General features: G+C 38.8%; 1 long non-coding RNA gene and 1 pseudogene across 1 annotated transcript in view; one reads left to right on the top strand and one right to left on the bottom strand.

Annotated features, from left to right (window-relative positions):
* LOC132685749 (uncharacterized) overlaps positions 1 to 1,451 on the bottom strand; it is a 52,916-nt gene extending 51,465 nt beyond the window's left edge. Inside the window, exon 1 of the long non-coding RNA XR_013553091.2 lies at positions 849 to 1,451. This is a non-coding gene — a long non-coding RNA (uncharacterized LOC132685749). The remainder of the gene's footprint in view (positions 1 to 848) is intronic.
* Positions 1,452 to 6,367: 4,916 nt separating this feature from the next.
* Positions 6,368 to 10,114, top strand: LOC132674982 (sorting and assembly machinery component 50 homolog pseudogene; annotated as a pseudogene).
* The last annotated feature ends 11,786 nt before the right edge of the window (positions 10,115 to 21,900 follow it).

Here is a 21,900-nt window from a genome sequence, read left to right as displayed (position 1 = left end):
TTGAGAAAAAGTGGCTGCCATTGTTCCTCCACTTAAGCCGCCTACCAGTCCAACAAGGAACCATAAGGCTTTCCTTCCTTTGAGCTATCTGTTTTTGGCATGTTATAAGTTGGATATAAAGGAGCTGGATAAACCCAAGCACAACTTGGGGATTTGCATTTGCCTAGAAGGTCCTACATATTAAATTTTAATGTATAGACTATGATTATAAATTGCAATATGACTGGTATGGATTTATTAACAATGATTTCTACACACTTGGGGTAGAGATCTGTGATAGGAGATAGTAGCTTGATTATATTACAGAAGATAATGATATGTGTTAGGTGCTAAGTTTCCTGGGTGTTCTCTATACACCACATAATGTCCCTGGTTCTTTTAAAGTCTGGGAATAATGTCCATAGATCCATTATTCACTTTCTAGTAGGTGAATATGGGTTAAACAGTATAAATCAGGAGTGTAGTAGATGATCAGTTTTTGGCCTATTTATATTTAAAGATATAATTCCTATTCTGTGTATTCAGCAGCTGCTCTTTTACACTAAAATGCTCACACACAAATCAGGAACTAAATCCAGGTTATTTTCAGAGTCTCTGTGATGTGTCCAATGCTGCCTCAATTTAGTAGGATAAAAGTACAGAGATGCCCGGGTGGCTCAGTCAGTTGAGCATCTGACTCTTAATTTTGGCTGAGGTCATGTCAGGGTTCATGGGATCGAGCCCCTCATGGGACTCTGCACTGCCAGTGCAGAGCTTGCTTGGGATCCTCTGTGTCCCTTCTCTCTGCCCCTTCCTCTCTCTCTCTTTCAGAAATAGATATTTTTTTTTAAAAGTAAAAAATTCAGAACCTGGTTGACGAAATATATGTGCTGGGTTATGATACCAAAAGCCAGTTAGTAGCTCAGGCCAATCTTCACCCTCCAAGTCAATGTCTAATAGAGTTGTTGTTCAGAATCCTCGATGGTTCTTGTGGAGATTAAAATGGAGGTCGCCACTGCTTCATCAGCTTCCCTAAGTATTTGGTGTCTCTACTGATTGAAGCTTTCCCGGTGAGTAGATAGTGCTGACAGCGAAGGATGGGGTGCAGAGGCTGCATTGGTTGATGCCGCTGATGTTGATGAGTCCTCCGTTGCAATAAGGTGACTAGACTAGTGATCTCTGGAGAATGCAGAGGATGTCATAGACAGTGGACTTGTGCCGGACCAGAAAGTGGCATTCCAGTTCAGAACACTGGCACAGCTCCTATTGCTGGAGCCATCAGAGGAGTATCCATAGCTGTAATGACTATGGTATCCAACAGGGAGCGATAGGCAATGGAGTATGGGCAGCAGGCAGCATGCTGCACTGACCCGTTAGTAATCTTGGTAGGGTTAAAGAGGCATCGTGGATTCATGCCTGCAAAATAAAGATAGTTTCCTTGGCATTTTTAATTCCTTCTCGTTGTTCTTGCCACCCAAGGATATCTACCATTATGACGTCCGTTATTGCCTATATTCCCTCTAGCATAGTCGCCCTCCATCTTGCGAGGCTAAATATCAGGCATCTGGTGTCATTACAGTAAAGGTGGTGTTCTTATGCCTGCCATTTTCAGAGTCATCATATTATTTTCTTTAATGTGATGTAATGTAGTTTTTTCTTCAGTCATCCAGTAGGTTGTATTGATGGCAGGTACCATAATTTTCCTAGTACTATATATATACCATTATGTTTTTTTTTTTTAATGTTTTCCTTCTAGTTTAGATTCTGGAGTTTGTTAGTGGTCTCATCTGTAGAGGTGCTTGCAATGTTAATGCGATAGGAGTTTTTCCATTCTTTCCATATTTATGGTTTAGAGATCTTGCCACCTCCCAGACTGGTTTCGTCCAAGCTTTTATATCAGGCTTATTAGTCAGCTTCTGCTTGAGTAAGCCATTGCACCTTTCATTTGACCCAGACATGGTTGGGCTTGTAGGTGTAAGTCCTTTGTATCTTACTATGCTTTGTTCTTAGCCCATTCTTGTACTTGCTTTCCTTTGCAGTGGGGCCCCTGATTTAATTGGGATACCATAGCAAGCAATCCTGATTTCTAAAGCTCTGATGGTAGATTTCTGATCATTTTTCCTGCAAGGATAGAGTAATCCTATTCCTGACCATGTGTCTACAAAGTGCATGCATAATTTGTTCTCTGGTACACATAAGGGTCCTATACAATCATTTGTATAATCTGGAAGGGTCTGTCTGCTTCTTTGACCTTACAGAGTATTCACTAGTGACCTTCACACTTTAAACTTTCAGCAATTCCCACATTTCTTAATTTGAAAGTGGAGGTATTTGGTAGGTATATACATATTTATTTTCCTAATCATGTCCTAGTGCTTTGTGTCCCAGCATGATTTGTTTGGCGGTATGTGCCCATGCAATGATCCAATCAATTGGCATATTTGTGTGCTCAGGTTTTATGTTCCATTGTTCTGCTTGTTTATATATGGTTGTGTTTTGAATTGGTTTCCTCCTTAGTTGTGAATCATTGTATTTTTGTTAAATTTTGGGAATTTGGGCCTCTTTTTAAAAAAAAATTTTTTTAATGTTTATTTATTTTTGAGACAGAGAGAGACAGAGCATGAACAGGGGAGGGGCAGAGAGAGAGGGAGACACAGAATCCGAAACAGGCTCCAGGCTCCGAGCTGCCAGCACAGAGCCGACGCGGGGCTCAAACTCACGGACCGTGAGATCATGACCCGAGCCGAAGTCGGACGCTTAACCGACCAAGCCACCCAGGTGCCCCGGGCCTCTTAGTTTTCCTAGTGAGTTTGTCTATCTGGTCATTAAGTTTTGGTACTTGAGCCTTGTCTTTCTGATATGCCGAGACATGTGTGATGAACATGAAGACGTCAGCCAGTGCTATTTTCTGCCATATCCTTACTCCATATGTTCATATTTCCTATTTTCCAGTCATTTCCCCACCACGTTCCTGACCAAAGGGCTATTCCAACAGCTATTTCCCATGGGTCTGAGAAAGATATAGGTCATTCTGATTTTCTTTAACAGATTGTTCATCAGTTAGTTTTATGGCCATTAATTCAGCATATTGTGCTGATTTTCTCAAGCCTGAATCTGTCAGGGTTAGACCATCATCAGTCCTCAAGGCCACTGGCTGCTAGCATTCTCCAGATGGTGTCATGGAGGCTGATGTGTTGTAAACCAGGCATTACTGGGTGCCAGGGACCAGGGCAGTCCCCATTGCCCAACTGCTGGAGCGTGGATAGGCTTGCCCTCAGGAATTCTGGCAAGTCCACTATTGGCATAGTGGAGATTTTCTCAGTTCACACAAAGCTGACCCTCAACCTGTTTGTCCTGCTTGGAAATATACCATTTCCATGTTAGGACTTTATGGTCAGGGGTCTGCTTTACCCATTCCAGAATAGGCTGTTGTAGCTTAGGTGTAATTAGTTTACTTTCTGTCAGTGGTTCTGAATTTTGTAGGGCTCATAGAGTACCTGGGTGAGCCTTTTAATTGGTTGGTGTCTGTTGTTGGACCACAGGAACTTCTTAGTCCAAAATACAGTTGGGTAATACTTGGGGGTCCTGTGGTGTTTTAGTCCATAGTGGTGTTTTAGTCCAAACCCTTGTGAGTATAGGCACTCTGGTTTATATCCAGAGCCCTCATGAGATGGTATTGTAAGTTCTGACAGCATTTTTGAAATAAAGACTGCCTCATGGGTCTCCATCTAAATTCCCTACTCTTCCTATTTATTTCAAAAATGTGTTTTAATATCTTCAGATGTGGTATGTGCTATTTCCAATATCCAAAAAGTCCTATCAGTTTCTGAGCTGCTGATTTTGTGGTACAAATGAAGCGCAATCTAGCTTGTCTGTGACTGGGTCTCATATATTCTGCCTTCAGAAGACCTAGAAATTTCAGTGTAGTGTCCCTGTGTGTTACTTTGGTCAGTTGTCCATCCTGTGAGTGTAAAGATTTCAATTAATTCTATAGTGACTCTAGTCTGTTCTTCCAAGTTATCACCACAAGTGAATGTGTCATCAATATAGGAAATGCTGGTTTGTGTGTGTTGTTTTCCTGAAAAACCTGGATGTTTTGTGTTAGAAAGTTGTGGGCTATTACTGGTCTCTTGTGTTAATCTTGTGGTAACCTAGTAAACTGATATTGTCTGCCTTCCCAATGAATGCAGTCATGGATTGGCTCTCCTCATCAATTAGAATAGCAAAGAACATGTCAGATAAGTCTATCACCATGTAATAAGTCCCGATCCAGTGGTGATACTGATTAGGATAATGCCTAAATCTAGGAGTACTTCCTCAATTTTGAGAGAGTATTTGTTTAACTTCTTCTAATCTACTGTAAGTCTATATGATCGATCTGGCTTTTTAACGGGCCAGATTGGATTGTTAATTGCAAAATATGGGGATGATAATTTGTTCCTTTAGGGGTTCCTGAATGTTTCTCTTAATTTTTATATGTCCTATTACATCTAGTCCAAGAATGTTTTCTAAATCGGGACCAATAAGGCATTTATCCATAATGAGTGATCTATCACATTGTTAGGAATCTATGTACCATTGTCCCTGGGGTTAATTTTCACCTTAATCCTTCAACTAACTCCTTTTTATTGTTAAAGTTTTCTAAATTAGTAGGATAGCCTAGTATAATGGTACTTAGAACCCTATCTCTAACAACATAGTGATATATGTAGCATTTTTACTTACGAAGTGGTTTCTATTGAAATGGCCAGTATAACTTGAGTGACTGTCACCAGCTTGGGCCAAGAGACAGAGACTGCCCAGACTCTAGGGGGTTTGCTCTCCTCTGGCTACCAATGGCTTGTCTATTAATAGAATTAAGTTTTTTAAATGGGGTAACTATTCACAATAAATGGGTCAGTGGGTCTATACGTAGGTTTAGTTTTCTTAGGTCTATTTACTCTAAAAGGTGGTTGTTTCCATTTCTCTGACACTGCACATGCATATTTTCTGGGATTTCTCTTTGGGTTTCTATCTTCATAATTTGTTATAAAGAGTGGTAGTCTAAATGGCTTAGGTGGCCAAATGGGTCTTGCATATTTAGTTCTAAATGACCTATTTTGATTGCATCTATGTACATTAGGTGTAGGCCTGTTTTGTTGATAAACATGAGTGTTAAAGCCTTTATTTTGACTTAGTTCCTCAGCTGTTCTTATCAAATCAATCAGTTATCCTTTGTTTCTGGAACCTGCAAATACTATAATGCTTTTCTGTCCTATGGGGGCTCAGCTTTTAAACTGATCTTTTCAATTTTTTCTGTTGCTTCCACATATATTGGTGAGAGTGTCCCCTATCATGAATCACAGTTAATAATCCTAATTTTATTATTATATTAGTAGATTCTCCTGTTCTCAATGGATATGCTTTTAGGGATAAATATATTAGGTAGAGGCCATCTTAATCTCCAGGTTGCTGCTAATCACAGATCTTCGTAAATCAGTATTTTTTCTCCAAATATTCAAAGGTGTCAAGTGGTAACGGGTCCAAGTTGCATAATATCTGCTCCTGTGAGAATAAAGTTTTGTCTTCTTTTGGGCCATGAATCTAATATTCACTGGGTTTCTGTGTCCAAATCAGTTTGTTGGAACTCCATTCCAATTTTTGTCATTTTTTTTTTTTTTTTTTTTTTTTGTCTAGTAAAGCTCTCTTCAGTGACTCTGATTTATCCCATATTATCATTTGTTTTAGTTTTGTGTATTTTCATGGGCCCAGCTTCTAGTAGGTTAAGTTACCAAGGTCAAATGGGTTAAAATCATCATCACTCCTGGGTATGAATTGTTGCCCTTAGGAGCAAAGGGGTCTGGGTTTCTTCCTACCCTGGATATTAATTTTTGTGCCACTACTTTTCCTTTCTGCCTATTGCCATCTATTTACTTAATGCTTCTAAGAACACTGGAATGTTTTCCTTAGTTGCTGTTTCTTTCTTTCTTTTTCTCTTATTCTTTTTTCTTTTTCTTTTTTTTTTTTTTTTTGGTGTTTCTTGTGCCTTATTTTAGAAATCCTTCCCTACCTTGAAATAAGATAGTTTTTTTATATTAAATTTAATAATGAAAATAAACTTCCGTGCAACAGTGAACACTATAATAAAATATAAGCTGTCAGATACAGGCTTTGTAAAAACCTTTTTCAAAAGATCAAAAAGATCAGAGTCCAAATCTTTTTACATGTCAGTTACACTCATTATCAGAGAATCTATACTTTTTCCCTTGTGTGGAATACAACCTTCATATTTCCAGGTTCTATGTTTGTGTGGATCTATGACTGGGTCTCTGTGTTGCTGCATAACACTGCTTATTGTGATTCTTCTTCAAAGTTAATTCTAGTAAGACAGTTTACCATTGACCGAGGTATGTACAAAGTGAGGAGACGTTCCCTAGCATGTATTATAAAGCTATATAATGGTTTTGGCTATTCTTGGCTCTCTACTCTTCCACGTGAATTTTATTTTTTTTTATTTTAATTCCAGTATAGTTAATATACAGTGTTATATTAGTTTCGGGTGTACAATATAGTCAGTCAACCAAATCCATACATCACCAAAGCTCATCATGACAAGTGCACTCCTTAATCCCCATCACTTATTTCACCCATCCCCCACACCAACCTCTGTTCTCAACAGTTAAGAGTATGTTTCTTGGCTTGCCTCTTTTTCACCCCTTTGTTTTGTTTCTTAAATGCCACATATGAGTGAAATCATATGGTATTTGTCTTTCTCTGACTTCTTTCGTTTAGCATTACACTGTCTAGCTCCACCCATGTCATTGCAAATGGCAAAAATTTCATTCTTTTTTATGACTAAATAATATCCCACTGTGTGTGTGTACACACACACACACACCACATTGTCTTTATCAATTCATCAGTCAATAGATACTTGGGCTGCTTCCATAGTTTGGCTATTGTAAATAATGCTGCTATAAACATATGTCTCTGAATTAGTGTTTTCATATTCTTTAGGTACTCAGTAGTGTGATTACTGGATCATAGGATACTTCTATTTTTGACGAAAATCCATACAGTTTTCCACATTGGCTAGACCAGTTTGCATTACCATCAACAGTGCAAGAGTGTTTCTTTGTTTCCACATCTTTGCCAACACTTGCTGTGTGTTTTATTTTAGCCATTCTGACAGGTGTGAGGTGACATCTCAATGTAGTTTTGATTTTGCATTTTCCTGATGATGAGTGATGTTGAGCATCTTTTCATGTGTCTGTTGGCCTTCTGAATGTCTTCTTTGGAGAAATGCCTGTTCATTCCTTCCGCCCAGTTTTTATTGGATTGTTTTTTGGGTATGGAGTTATAGAAATTCTTTATATATTTTGGATACTAACCCTTTATTAGATGTGTCATTTGCAAATATCTTCTCCTTTTCAGTAGGTTGCCCTTTAATTTTATTGTTTCCTGTACTGTGTAGAAGCTTATTTTGATGTAGTGAATAGTTTATTTTTGCTTTTATGTCTCTTGCCTCAAGAGACATAGCTAGAAAAATGTTGCCATGGCCAGTATCAAAGACATTGTCTCCTGTGCTCTCTCCTAGTATTTTTATGGTTTCAGGTCTCACATTTAGGTCTTTAATCCCTTTTGAGTTTGTTTTTGTGGTATGGTATAAGAAAATGGTCCAGTTTCCCTAACATCATTTGCTAAGGAGACTGTCTTATTACCATTCCATATTCTTTCCTGCATTTTTGGAGACCAACTGATCATACAATTGTGGGTTTATTTCTGGGTTTTCTTTCTTGTTCTATTGATCTATGGATCTATTTTTGTGCCGTATCATACTACAGCTTTGCAATATAACTTGAAGTATGAAATGGTGATACTTCCAGCTTTTCTTTTTCAAAATTGCTTTGGCTATTTGGGGTCTCTGTGGTTCCATGTACATTTTAGGATCATTTGTTCAAGTTCTGTGAACAATGCTTTTAGTATTTTGATAGAGATTGCATTAAATCTGTAGATTGCTTTGGATAGTATAGACATTTCAACAGTATTTGTTCTTCTAATCCATGAACATGGAATGGTTTTCCATTTCTTTGTGTCTTCTTCAATTTCTTACATCAATGTTTTATATTTTTCAGAGTACAGGTCTTTTACCTCTTTGGTTAGATTTATTCCTATTTTATTATTTTTGGTGCAATTGTAAATGGAATTTTTTTCTTAATTTCTATTCTTCATTATTGCATAGTAATGCAACAGATTTCTGCACTCTGATTTTGTATCCTGCAACTTTACAAAATTCATTTATCAGTTATAGTAGTTCTTTTGTGAAGTCTTTTGGACTTTCTATATCTAGTATTAGGTTATTTGCAAATAGTGAAGTTTGAATTCTTCCTTGCATCTGCCTTTTATTTCTTTTAATCTTATTACTGTGGCTAGGACACCCAGTACTATGTTGAATAAAAGTGATGAAAGTAGACATCCTTGTCTTGTTCCTGACCTTAGGGGGCAAGTTTTCCATTTTTCCCTCATTGAGTATGATGTTCACTGTGTGTTTTTTACATATGCTGAGCATGGAGCCTACTTAAGATCTTCTCTCTTTTTCTGCCCCTCTCCCCCATTCATGCTCTCTCTTTAAGCAAAAAAAAATTAAAAATAAAATTTTAAAAAAGCATATAAAATCTACTTATCTAAGTATTACTACTTCAGCTCTCTTTTGACATAATTTGCATGATAAATGTCTCTCCATCCCCTCACTTTCAGTATGCAGGTGTCTTAAGGTCTAAAATGAGTTTTCTATAGGCAGCATATAGTTGGGTCTCTTTCTTTTTTTTATCCACCTGTCACCCTGTCTTTTGGAGTGTTTAGTCCATTTACATTGAAAGTAATGATTGATAGAGTGCACCGTGTCTAAGGGCTTGTGAGTGTTGCATTGACTGGTAGCTCCACCACAGTGGACCTGCCCTCTGCTCTCACCAGCTGAGCCATGGTCAGGCCCAGGCAGCTCTGCAAGGTGGTAGCCAGTGGAAGTCATAGGGACAATACACGCCTGGAGTTGGGAGCCTCCTCCAGCTAATGGACCAGATTTGGAGCAGTAGGAGATAAGCGGAACTTGTTGAAGCTGAACCTGAAGCTAAACAGGAAATCCTTGAAAACAAAGATGTGGTTGTTCAACACCTTCATTTTGATAGACTTGGAAGAACTAAGGATGATGTCATCATATGTGAAATTGGACACCTTTTTAAGGTAAAAACCTCATTGAGGTGATGTGGAAATCTTGCAAAGCCTGTGAAAAATTGCTTCACCTAGAAATATTAGGCAAGTGAATGTTTTGATTAATATATGACAAAGTGATGATGCACTTCCAAATGCACTAGACATTACCTTTGAAATAAGCCAGATTAAGGAGATTAATGGAAGATTAATGGAAGACCAGTCACACCATCAAGTGGGAGGGCATGTGGTGAGAGCTGGGCTGCTTCAGGAGGATGGCACCCTTTACTGTCAGGAAGGAAAGTGGACACTCACTGAAGTCATGAAGCAATGGTCATCAACTGTTGGAACTCCTCCATCTTGCCAAGAGGAGGTACTTTGCTGAAAGTTCACCAGGAACTGGCAGGCTACACCACAGGGGACATAAGCTTCATAAAAGAAGATTTCAAGCTTCAGTTGAATAAACAACTCATATTCGATTCAGTTTTTTCAGAATCTCTTTGGGGTGGGATGTTGGTGCCCATTGGCAATAAACCACCAAGTATTGCCGACATGTTTTACCTTGGAGGACCGACAAGTGTATGTGGGTTCAGCATGCACAGCATTGGGTCAGAGTGAAGGAGAATACGGAGTGGAGAAGCATACTAGGCCAGCAACCTACACCTGTATACCTCATTATTTTTCCAGCCAGGCCAGCATGGTTTCAGAGAACTACAGACTACACTTCTTTCTCGATGTGGGAACCTCTGCCACCTCAACTATAGGGAGGGTCCCAAGACTCATATTCATAAGCTGGCTGAGTGCATTTGCTAGTGTCATGGTGCCAGGATTGTCCCCAGGCTTGGCAACAACTTGGCTGGCACTTAATTACTGTGCCCCCATGGGTATGCAGAAGGGTGACAGGATATGTGATGGCATCTAATTAGAAGCCGGGATAAGGGTCCTGTAGCTGACACGTGTCCTTTACACCCTACAGGAAGAGCTCTGGAACTTGGGCAGCAGTGAGTCACTCAGTGCCACACACTTTCTAAGTAAACACATCTGAGTCATTCTTTGCAGTCCTTATGGTAAACCATGTCAATAAATGTTAAAGACAAAACAAAAATTAACTATTGATATGTATTTATTGCCATTTTATCCCTTGTTTTGTGATTGTTTCTGAAGTTTTTCTTTCATCCTTTCTTTCTCTCTTTCACAGTTTGCTTGTTCAGTGATATATTTGGATTTCTTTCTATTTATTCTTTGCATATCTATTAGAGGTTATTTTTGGCTGCCATTAGGTTTGTATATAACATCTTATGCATATAGCAGTCTATAATTTGATGGTCATTTAAGTTTGGAACCATTCTTTACTCCTCTCCTCCCCAAATATTATGTCTATGATGCCATGATTTACATCTTTTTGTGAGTTCCTTAGCTGATTTTTTACAGAAATATTCATTTTTCTACTTTTGCGTTTCCTACTTTAACATTGTCACTTTGAAGAAAACACCAAAACAGTCCTCTTTAATATCTCTTGCAGGACTGGTTTAGTGGTCATGAACTCCTTTGGGTTTTGTTTTTCTGAGAAACTCTTTATCTCCCCTATTCCGAATGATAGCTTTGCTGGATAGAGTTTTCTTGGCTGCAGGTTTTTCCTATTTGGCATGTTGACTATATCATGCCACTCCCTTCTAGCTTGCAAAGTTTCTGCTGAAAAATTCACTGATTGCCTTATGGAGTTTCCCTTGTATGCAATGGTCTTCCTTAGTCTTGCTGCTTTTATTTTTTTTATCACTATATTTTGCCACTATAATTACAATATGTCTTGGTGTGGATCTGCTTTTGATTTTGTTGGGGGTTCTCTGTGCCTCCTGGATCTGGATATCTGTTTCCTTCCCCAGATGAAGGAAGTTTTCAGCTATTATTTCTTTAAATGTATTTTCTTCCCCCTTTTCTCTTGCTGCTCCTTCTGAGATCCCTATAATACAAATGTTATTATATTTGATGGGGTCACTGAATTCCCTATGTCTATTCTTGTTTTGTGTAGTTCTTTTTTTCCTCTTTTGTTCAGCTTGATTACTTTCCATCACTCTGTATTTTAGGTCATTAATTTGTTCCTCTGCTTCTTCTAGGCTGCTGTTCATTCCATTGAGCATGTTTCTCATTTTTATTGAAACTTTATTTTTTTTTTAATTTAAATCCAAGTTAGTTAACATACAGTGCAATAATTTCAGGAACAGAATTTAGTGATTCATCACTTACCTATAAAACCCAGTGCTGATTCCAACAAGTGTCCTCCTTATTGCCCCTCATCCCTTTAGCCCTTCCCTCCACCCAACACCCCACCAGCAATCCTCCCTCTCTGTTTTTATATTATTTTTGCTTCCCTTCCCTTATGTTCATCTGTTTCGTATTTTAAATTCCACATATGAATGAAATAATATGATATTTGTCTTTCTCTGGCTTATTTTGTTTAGCATAATACACTCTAGTTCCATCCGCGTAGTTGCAAATGGCAAGATTTCATTCTATTTGATCACTGAGTAATACTGCATTCTGTATATACATCTTATGCATATATCTTGATCTGTTCATCAATGGACATTTGGGTTTTTTCCATACTTTGGCTGTTGTTGATAGTACTGCTATAAACACTGGGGTATATATGCCCCTTCAAATCCGCACTCCATATCCTTTGGATAATTACCTAGTAGTGCAATTGCTGGGTCATAGGATAGTTCTATTTTCAATTTTTTTAGGAACCTCCATACTGTTTTCCAGAGTAGCTGCACCAGCTTGCATTCCCACCAGCAGTGCAAAAGAGTTCCTCTTTCTCTGCATTCCTGCAAATATCTGTTATTGCCTGAGTTGTTAATTTTAGCCATTCTGACATGTGTGAAATGGTATCTCAATGTGGCTTTAATTTGCATTTCCCTGATGGTGAATGATGTTGAGCATTTTTTCATGTGTCTGTTAGCCATCTGGATGTCTTCTTTGGAAAAGTGTGTCTATTCATGTCTTCTGCCTATTTCTTCACTGGATTATTTGTATTTTAGGTGTTGAGTTTGATAAGTTCTTTATAGATTTTGGATACTAAACCTTTATCTGATATGTCATTTACAAATATCTTTTCCCATTCTGTCGGTTGCCTTTTAGTTTTGCTGATTGTTTCCTTTGCTGTGCAGAAGTTTATCTTGATGAGGTCCCAATAGTTCATTTTTGCTTTTGTTTCTCTTGTCTCTGGAGACATGTCAAGTAAGAAGTTGCTGCAGCTAAGGTCAAAGAGATTGTTGCCAGTTTTCTCCTCTGGGATTTTGGCTTCCTCTCTTATGTTTAGGCCTTTCATCCATTTTGAGTTTGTGTATCATGTAAGAAAGTGATTCAGGTTCATTCTTCTGCATGTTGCTGTCCAGTTTTCCCAGCACCATTCACTGAAGAGACTGCCTTTTCTCCATCGGATATTCTTTCCTGCTTTGTCAAAGATTAGTTGGCCATATGTTTGTGGGTCCATTTCTGGGTTCTCTATTATAGAAGTTCCATTGATCTGAGTGTCTGTTCTTGTGCCAGTACCATACTGTCTTGATGATTACAGCTTTGTAAGATAGCTTGGAGTCTGGAATTGTGATGCCTCCAGTTTTGGCTTTCTTTTTCAAGATTGCTTTGGCCATTCAGGGTCTTTTGTGGTTACATACAAATTTTAGGATTGTTTGTTCTAGCTCTGAAGAATGCTGGTATTATTTTGATAGGGATTGCATTGAATATGTAGATTGTTTTGGGTAGTATTGACATTCTAACAATATTTATTCTTCCAATCCATGAGCATGGAATGTTTTTCCATTTTTTCAGTTTTTCAGTTTCTTTCATAAGCTTTCTATAGTTTTCAGTGTATAGATTTTTTACCTGTTAGGCTTATTCATAGGTATTTTATGGGTTTTGGTATAATTGTAAATGGGACCGATTCCTGGATTTCTCTTTTTGCTGCTTCATTATTGGTGTACAGAAATGCAATTGATTTCTGTACAATGATTTTATATCCTGAGACATTGCTGAATTCATGTATTAATTCTAGCAGTTTTTTGGTGGAGTCTTTTGGATTTTCCACATAGAGTATCATGTCATCTGTGAAGAGTGAAAGTTTGTCTTCCTCCTTGCCAGTCTGGATGCCTTTTGTTATTCCTTATCTCTGTTTTAAGGGTCTCACTGATGTCTTCCATTCCATTGGTCTTTCTTCCACTCAAGCCCAATGAGTATCTTTATGATCATTTTTTTTATGTTGATTTATTTTTGAGACAGAGTGTGTGTAACCAGGGGAGGGCAAAGAGAGAGGGAGAGACAGAATCCTAAGCAGGCTCCACACTGTCAGCTCAGAGCCAAACACAGGGATTGACCCTAACCATGAGATCATGACCTGAGCCAAAACCAAGAGTTGGACTCTGAAACAACTGAGCCACCCAGGCGCCCCAATGATCATTACTTTAAATTCTCCATCAGACATGTCACTTATATCTGTTTCACTTAGATCTCCGGCCATGGCCTTGTTCTGTTTCATTTAGGGCAAATTCCTCTGTCTTATTTTGTCTAAGTTTCTGTGCCTATTTCTGTGTTAGGAAAGTCAGCTACATGTCCTGTTCTTAAATGTAATGGCCTTATGAAGAAGAGGTTGTTTAGTGCCCTACAGGGTTGTGTCCCTTGTTTCCCAGGGACTGGCACTTCAGAGAGTGTCTTGAATGTATTCTGCATGCTGCTGTTGTGTCCTGGCCACTTTATCCTTCAGGCCAGTCATATGCAAAGGCTGTCTTCTTCTGTTGTGAGCCATGTTTGACCCCTGGCCTGAATGTGGCAAATTTTAACTAGGTGTGCTCTAGTCTGCTTGTGAATTGAGACCTGTCTCTAGGTCTCCACCAGAATGGAGACCCTGCAAAACTCTCAAATTGGGATATGTGGTGTTGGCAGGAGTTTATGCCGGTCTACTGAGGGAGAAGGCCCACAGCACTGGGACTGAAACAAGCATGACTAGGAGCATGGGGGTTGGGGCTTGGTGTAAGTTATTAGCAGGTGTTGGTGGTGTGCTGGTGAGTGCACCTAGCCCCATGCTTATGCTGAGGGGGAGGGGATGGAAATGGCACTGACAGTTCCTTTGTTCCTGGAGGCATCTCTCTGTTGCCAAAGACTGCCTTTGAGTTTTTGTCTTCCCCCACTAAAATAATTCAGTAGTCTACAACCTAAACGAAAATAATAATAAATAATGTTGGTCGGTACTCTGGGATATATATCATACTACATGCCAAATTTGAAATACAGGTTGATACATTATACTAAATTTATAACTGACCAAAATCTGGTTAAGCCCGTTTTCAGATTGACAAATTTTAAACTTAATATATTATTTACATCTATAGCATCCTACTGAAATTATAAACAGTCTTTGAATGGACAAAAATTGACAGCTGTTATAATTTGGTGCTACACTGGCTACAATAATTATCTTAATACTGCTTTACCATATTATACAGCCATTTGGAATTCTGTATTAAGTGTCTCTCTGATCAAATATATTTTGAACACAATTATGAAAGACAGGAGGACAATAGCAAATATGACTCACTAACCCTACCAAAAATACTCAAGAGGTGGTTTAGGGGTAAAAATAGATTATATATTAACTTCTGAGGATCTCTGGAGACCTATTGAAGACTTAGTCTGGATAAAAGTTAAAACTAAGGAAATTCCAGATGTCCTGATTATCCAACTCAGTTTGTTTTGCAAGTTGCAAAATAAAATACATGTATTTAGTTGGGGTCTTAGGGATTGCAGTCTAGAGACACAGATTCAACCAAAATCAAAAGTGTACTCTGGGGGAGAAATAATGGATGTTAGAGTTTTTAAAGAAGGAATTTACTTAAGTTATTTTGGATGAGATGTGATTGGTGCTGGTATAGGTACCATAAGACTAATCTATATGTGATCAATTGCTAGAAAGTGTTAGATGGAAAGTCCATTTATGCCCATTTTAATATGCAGATGTTTTGACTTTTAGTGGAGTTCAGCAATAATTCTGAGGGTTTGAGATGAGATGTGCCTAAGCCCCACTTCCTCAGTGTCCTCCAATATCCATTTTAAATAACCCTCTCTCTTAGCAATGCTTTATTTTCTCCATTATCATTTCCCCCTTTTGACTGAGGTATTTCTATATAGTAAGCATCAATGATAAACCTTTGGTTTTGTAGTCCCATTGTGATGCTGGAGTGGCCAACAACCTGCTCCAGGTCTATCGACTCTCCAGGAGGGGAGAGTCTCATGGTTGGTCAATATTCATCATGTTTAATAAGCTTGCTGTGCAAGAGTTTTAAGGGTACATCTGAGAAACAAGGAGGTTCAAGGAAGTGGACCTTAGGCTATGTCAGTTCAAGTTTCACTTGTTGATGGTCAGTGGGTAAGTCTGATGAATGTTTTTAAGACTTTAAGCAACCATTATTTTGAGCAAAACAATGAATAATATACAGAATAAAACAGCAATTAATAATACAATTTGTAGACTTGAACACCAGAGTCCCAAATCCCAAGAGAAGCCAGTTAAAAACATGAGGGAATTTAGCTTGAATGTCCCTTTAAGAATTTAGCTAATTTGAATAATACAGCATGAGGTTTTAGCTATTGCACAAACCCCTACTTTGTAATCTAATGCTATTCTATTATCAAGAACCACTCGGGCTAGGGAATCTAAAGATTTTTCTTCAGAACTAATAGCTCAGGCCATTGAGCTAGTAATTCTATTAATTGTTCTGGTTAAATTTTGTAACATGATGTTATGTTAGAAGGTACTAACCCCCAGCCGGGAATATAAACCTCAAAAGAGATAATTATGGATATCACCAGAAAAGCCTGAAGATTACATCCCTGGGCATTTCCACAGCTATTCACAAACAGAAAGATTTTCATCAGGATAATTATTATGAACAAGACCCTTATCTTCATGTGATGGGAGATTAATTGGGATCTAAGAATGGTCAGAGGGAAATAAGGTGGTCCAAAAGGCATTGCCCAGTGTGGTAATATCTAAACAACCAAATGCCTAAGGTGTGGTAATATGTGTGCAAAGATATTCAGGGGTGCCCAGAGTTCCAGATAGTGTTTGATTGTTTAAGCTTTCATTTTAGAAACCAGCCCAGGATTAGATAGCCTTGGGATTCCAATGGTTTGGTTAAACATATTATTCATAAAAGGGTAATACTAAGTTATCAAAGGTATCAGAAGGCTTGGTGCATAATGGGTTAATGTCTCAAATGGAGACATCCAAAGGGCTTGGCCTAATGGAGATGGATAGTTGAAAAAAAATTGTATTGGACAGGTAGAAGATATATAATTTGTATAGAGGTAATTCTAGGAAAAGAGTGGAGTAGGTTCCCACCTTTTGCTAATGAAAGTTCTATTAATGCAGGAGGTGGGCTTTAAGTTTTTAATTCTTGTTAACATACAGTGTTTTAATAGTTTCAGGTGTACAGTTCAGTGATTCAACAATTCTATACATTACTCAGTGTTCATCAAGTGTCTTATTTAATCCTCATCACCTATTTCACCCATTCCCCCAACCACCTCCCCTCTGGTAACCATCAGTGTTCTTTATAGATAAATCTGTTTCTTGGTTTATCTTTTATCCCCCCTTTTTTTCTTAAATTCCATATATGAGTGAAACCATATGGTGTTCGTCTTTCTCTGACTTATTTCACTTAGGATTATACTCTCTAGCTACATCCATGTCATTGCAAATGGCAAGATTTCATTCTTTTTTATGGCTGAGTAATATTCCATTGTGTATATATACCATATTTTCTTTACCCATTCATCAATCCATGGACACAGGCTGCCTCCATAGTTTGGCTATTGTAAATAATGCTGCAATAAACAGAGGAGTGCATATATCCCTTTGAATTAATGTTTTCGTAGTCTTTGGGTAAATACCCAGTAGTGCGATTATGGGATCAGAGGTAGTTCTATTTTTAACTTTTAAGGAACCTCCATACTGTTTTCCACATTGGCTGTACCAAGTTTACATTCAAGGTTGTCTCTAATTGGGGAGAATAAGCATGAAACATGGAGGGTTTCTTTGAGGCAAGAATATCCTGACAAAATAAGTGTTAGAGGCAGTGTTTTGTAGCAACTAATGGAAATATTTGGGACCATGGAGAAACTGTGTATAGGTAACATTATGAGATCATCATTATCAGTAAAGGACCCTGTAGGTAAAGGTTTCAGAAGTAGCAAGGGATTGAGACATATGAATTATAGCATTGTTCTTCCAATTGAAAATGGTGATGAGAAGGAAGAGAAATATTAATAAACTCATAAGCCTCATGAGAATTGGTGTGATGGACCTTGTTAACATAATAGTGGCCTGGTCCTTAGTCTTCGGAGAGCAGTCTACACAGACATCATCTTCTTTTTCCAAGAAAGGGTTAGTTTAAGGTCTCTGGTTGGTAGCCCAGTTAGATGTTGAAGACTTTTAAAAATAGGAAACATATATCCATGAGTCTATGTCTTCTAATTTAGCAGCACAAGGATTAGTCAATAATAGCTGGTATGATCCTCCACATCTTGCTGGAGGGAATCTTTATGGAGGTGTCTTTTCCAATAAACCATGTCTCTGGGTTGAAGGCCATGATGTTTGAGGTCTTCATCTCCTGGAGCATGCTGCAGAAAGACTGTTCTACTAATTTTTCATTTCCTTATAGGGTCTGAATTAATCCCTTACAGTAAGTCATCATCTCACCTTTAGGTAATCTGGGTTCACATACACCTTGATCTATTCTCATTGCTCTTCCAAATATTATTTCAAAGGGAGAGAGTTATGTCACCCATAGGGAATGGATCTAAGAGTCGATAGTCCCAAGGGAAGAGCTCTTGGCCATGGCAGGTGGAAAGATTCCATAAGTTTTGCCAACTGAATTTTTATAATGCCCTTGATACATTCTACAAGGCCGGATGATTGAGGATGATGGGCACACTCAAAATGTTGCATAAGTGGCCAAATGTGGCAAATGACCTATAAGATCTGTCCAGTGAAATGGATTCCTCAGCCACTATGAAGTTCTGGGGGCATTCCCCAATTTGGAATAATCTTTTCTAATGACAGTTTTCCTACTGCTAAGGCTATAGCTCTGTGGCAAGGAGAGGCTTCTACCCAGTGAGAAAATATACAAACCATTATGAAAACATATTTGTATTGCTGAGATGGTGGCAGCTAGATAAGATCCAATTGCCATTTCTCAAAGAGACCAGGAGGGAAAATGTCCTTTTGAACTATGAAGATGTTTTCCAGGGGTATGTTTAGGGCAAATCTGACATTTTTCATAAATTTGAGAGGATACTTTTGAAAATGGTTTCCAAAAGTATGGCTTTCCCCAAAGACCATCTTGTCAGTATTCCAATGAGTTAAATTCATAAATATAATTAAAAATTTGTTTCTGGACATAATCAGAGAGGACTGGTCTATCATTCGACCCATACCAAATATTTCATTGAGAGTCAGATTGGTAGCCTTGATCAGACCAAGTTTTTTTGATCCCTTCCTGAGGCAAATTCTTGGGTGTTATAAGTATTTAAGATTTTTTGCTAAAGTCAGTAGCAAGTGGGAATTCAAAAAATGGCTTAAATTTTTTAAAGGCAGCCTGTTTGGCAGCTGCACCAGCCAAATGATTCCCTTTTGTTTCCTTGGTGTTTGCCATTGAATAGCCAGGATTTTCATAATAGCCAAAGATGTAGGTCCTTGAAATAGCAATATAACAGTTCTAAGACATAAGAACTATTTTTACTCTGTTGCCCAATAGAAGTTAAAACCCTCTTTGTTCCCAGAACATACCAAAACATGTGCTACACCAACAGCACAGCAACAATTGGTATAAATGTTAATGGTCTGTCCTTCTGCCAAAAGGCAGGCTTGGATTAAGGCAAATGATTCAGCTTGTTGAGCTAAGATGACTTAGCTGATGAGCTAAGCAGACTGTGATAGGTCTGCTTCAGTGTTTTCAGTGAAGGAGACAACCTCAAAGCCAGCTTGATAGTTTTTTAAGAGCCATCAGTAAACTAGACTGTCTGCATTTTCAAATGGCATTTCCTGTAAATCTGATTGTGGTATGAGAAGTCTGTTAGATACAGTCCTAGGAGTTTCAGCAGAGGGTAAAGGCAGCCGGGTAGCAGGATTTAAGGAATTATAGCATGTGACAGTAACATTTGGGGGTGATAGAGAACTTTATAAGAGTTTAATCTGCTAGAAGATAAATGTTGAGTATGATAAGAATTGAGAAAGGGGGAACATAATGGGGAACCTTGGTGACTTCTTCTCCAAGTAATTCAGCACCTACAGCTTTGGCTTTCTGCAGGGTGGCAGTCCATTGGCTACAGGATATAACTGTTGGCTATAATAGCCAACAGGCCTGTGTTTGTCCCCATGTCACTGGGTTAGAATGGCAAGGGCATTCCAAAACTGGTGGATTAGAGGGGCTTTTATTTTTATGAGGACTTCTTGACTTTGTTCCATGTAAGGGCATCAGGTTGGTTGGAGTTGAGGGAATAAAGTGGTTAAGCCAAGGCTGAAAAGTTGGGTTCCCAGTTTCTACAGTATCCAGCTAAGCCCCCAAAACCCTGTAGTTGGTATTTGGTTTTTGAGGGGGGGGGGGGGGAGGACAATATTCCCTGGACTCCAGCTAGATCAAGGAGCAACACTTGATTTGAAATAAGGTGTCCCAAGTATTTAACCCAGGGCAAAACAAAATTGTAATTATTCTTTAGACACCTTATGTCCCTTTTTAGCCAGTGATGAAGGTTGTATTTAGTATAGGCCTCTTGGGAAGGAGAACATGAGAGGACATATTGTAACAGGGGAGAGCCTTCAGAGATTTCTATGAAATGTCTACTTTTAGCATTTGAGAAAAATAAGCAGGGCTTTCAGTTTATCCCTGTGGCATGACAGTCCATGCATATTGTTGTTCTTCCCAGGTGAAGGTAAACAAGAATTGACTTTCAGGATCAACAGGTATGCTAAAGAAGGCACTGCAAATGTCTGTAATAGTAAAGGTATTGCTATTAAAGGAGTGGCTATGAGCAAGGTGTGAGGGCTCGGTACTACAGGGTGCCAAGGGATAATAATATTGATTTCTCTGAGGTCTCATACAAACCTCCATCATCTCCCATGTGGTCTATACACAGGGAGGATAGGGGTGTTACAGCAACTAATACAGGGGACAAATTAAGCCTTTTCGTAAGTAATCCTTAATGATAGGCTTAATTGATTGGTGCCGGTATAGCTACAATTCCAGTTATCTATAGGTGATGGGTTGCTAGAGCTAGTATTAAGTAGGAAGTCCATTTAAACATGCAACAAATTTTGACTTTTAGCTGAGAATTTGAGACCAAAGACACATAGTCTTACTTCCTCGATGTCCCCCTGGCTCTATTTTTAACAACCCTTTCAGTGATGCTTATTCCATCTTCTCTTAATCATACTATTCTTCCAGGCAAGGGGAGGTGAAAGGATAAAGTCCAGATTTAGTTAAGGTATACCTTTTGTTTTAAAAAAAAAACAAAAAAAAACTTGACTAAGTGTGAAGATCTATTTGACTTATTAAGTGATTAATGAATCTGGCAACATCCCATCAAGCAAGTAGAGAGATGCCCTGAGAAGTTATACAAAAGGGAAAGTTTTTATAGGAAGGAGCATGGGGCGATGAAGCTGTTAGCAGAAATAAGAATTGTTTCAGGCCAGGACATCCTTTTTTTTTTTTTTTTTTTTTTTTTTTTTTTTTTTTTAGGTGTGAAGGGATGAGTGGGGTTTTTTTTTAATCATGAAGATCACCTCACTACTGCTGATCAGTAGTTTGAGATTGATTTTTAAAAGGTCACATCCACGGAGTAGGTTGAAACTGTAAGTCTTATTTTGTTCATGTGAGGAGCAAAGGACTCCGTTTGGGACTTGTTTCTCTGACACTTTACAGGAATTGGTACTGAGGAGAGACAGTTTAACCAACCTGGAGCTCAAGTCCAGCGGCCAGCACAAAAGTCCTGTGTCATTGCCTGGAGCATGTTGCTAGGGAACGAGGGCACTGGTGTCGAGGGACAAAGATGATCTTTGCAGAGATGCTGCAGGGCTTTTGCCACTGCCGGTAAAAGAGTGGTCTTTACCAGGGCAGGAGCTAAGTGCCCCAAGTTCTTCAAGAACTATTTTAGATGAGCAAATGTTGCCTTGCCCAGACCAAACACCCTTAGTTCTTGCAAACTCTTAGTATTTATGGTCAGATTTCCCCTTGCCTTAGTTGCTTCTCTATATGTCTTTAATGATAAGCCCCCAGCAGGGCCTTCAGCAGCTGAGCGACTGACTTCTTATGGGCAAGAACAAATAGAAGAATGAAGGATGTCATCATCTTATCAAAACAACCCCTGAAAACAATTTTTTTTGTCTTTGTCATAAGTGGCTTTGAAATCACATCAAACTAATACACAACTGTAAAGCTGAAGGAATCTGGACTGCCTTGCCAGGAAGGGACAGGCTCGCTGGCCAGGGTAGCCTGGAGTCTCGGTAAACCCAGGACGCCAACAGGCAACCAGCCTAAAATGGGGACTGTTGCCAGTTTAAAAACTATTGCCACCTCAGAAAGATTTACAGGGAGTGGGCTTTCTTCATTCTGGAGGCCGCGCACGTGGCTAGGAACCAGCCCCAACACCACAGGCTTGGAGGGCCTCAGCTTCCCGAGGCCAGAGTTT

The sequence above is a fragment of the Panthera onca genome, chromosome F1 (genome assembly GCF_046562875.1).
Source record: "Panthera onca isolate mPanOnc1 chromosome F1, mPanOnc1 haplotype 2, whole genome shotgun sequence".
Lineage (NCBI taxonomy): Eukaryota > Metazoa > Chordata > Mammalia > Carnivora > Felidae > Panthera > Panthera onca.
This window is presented reverse-complemented; position numbering and strand designations above follow the sequence as displayed.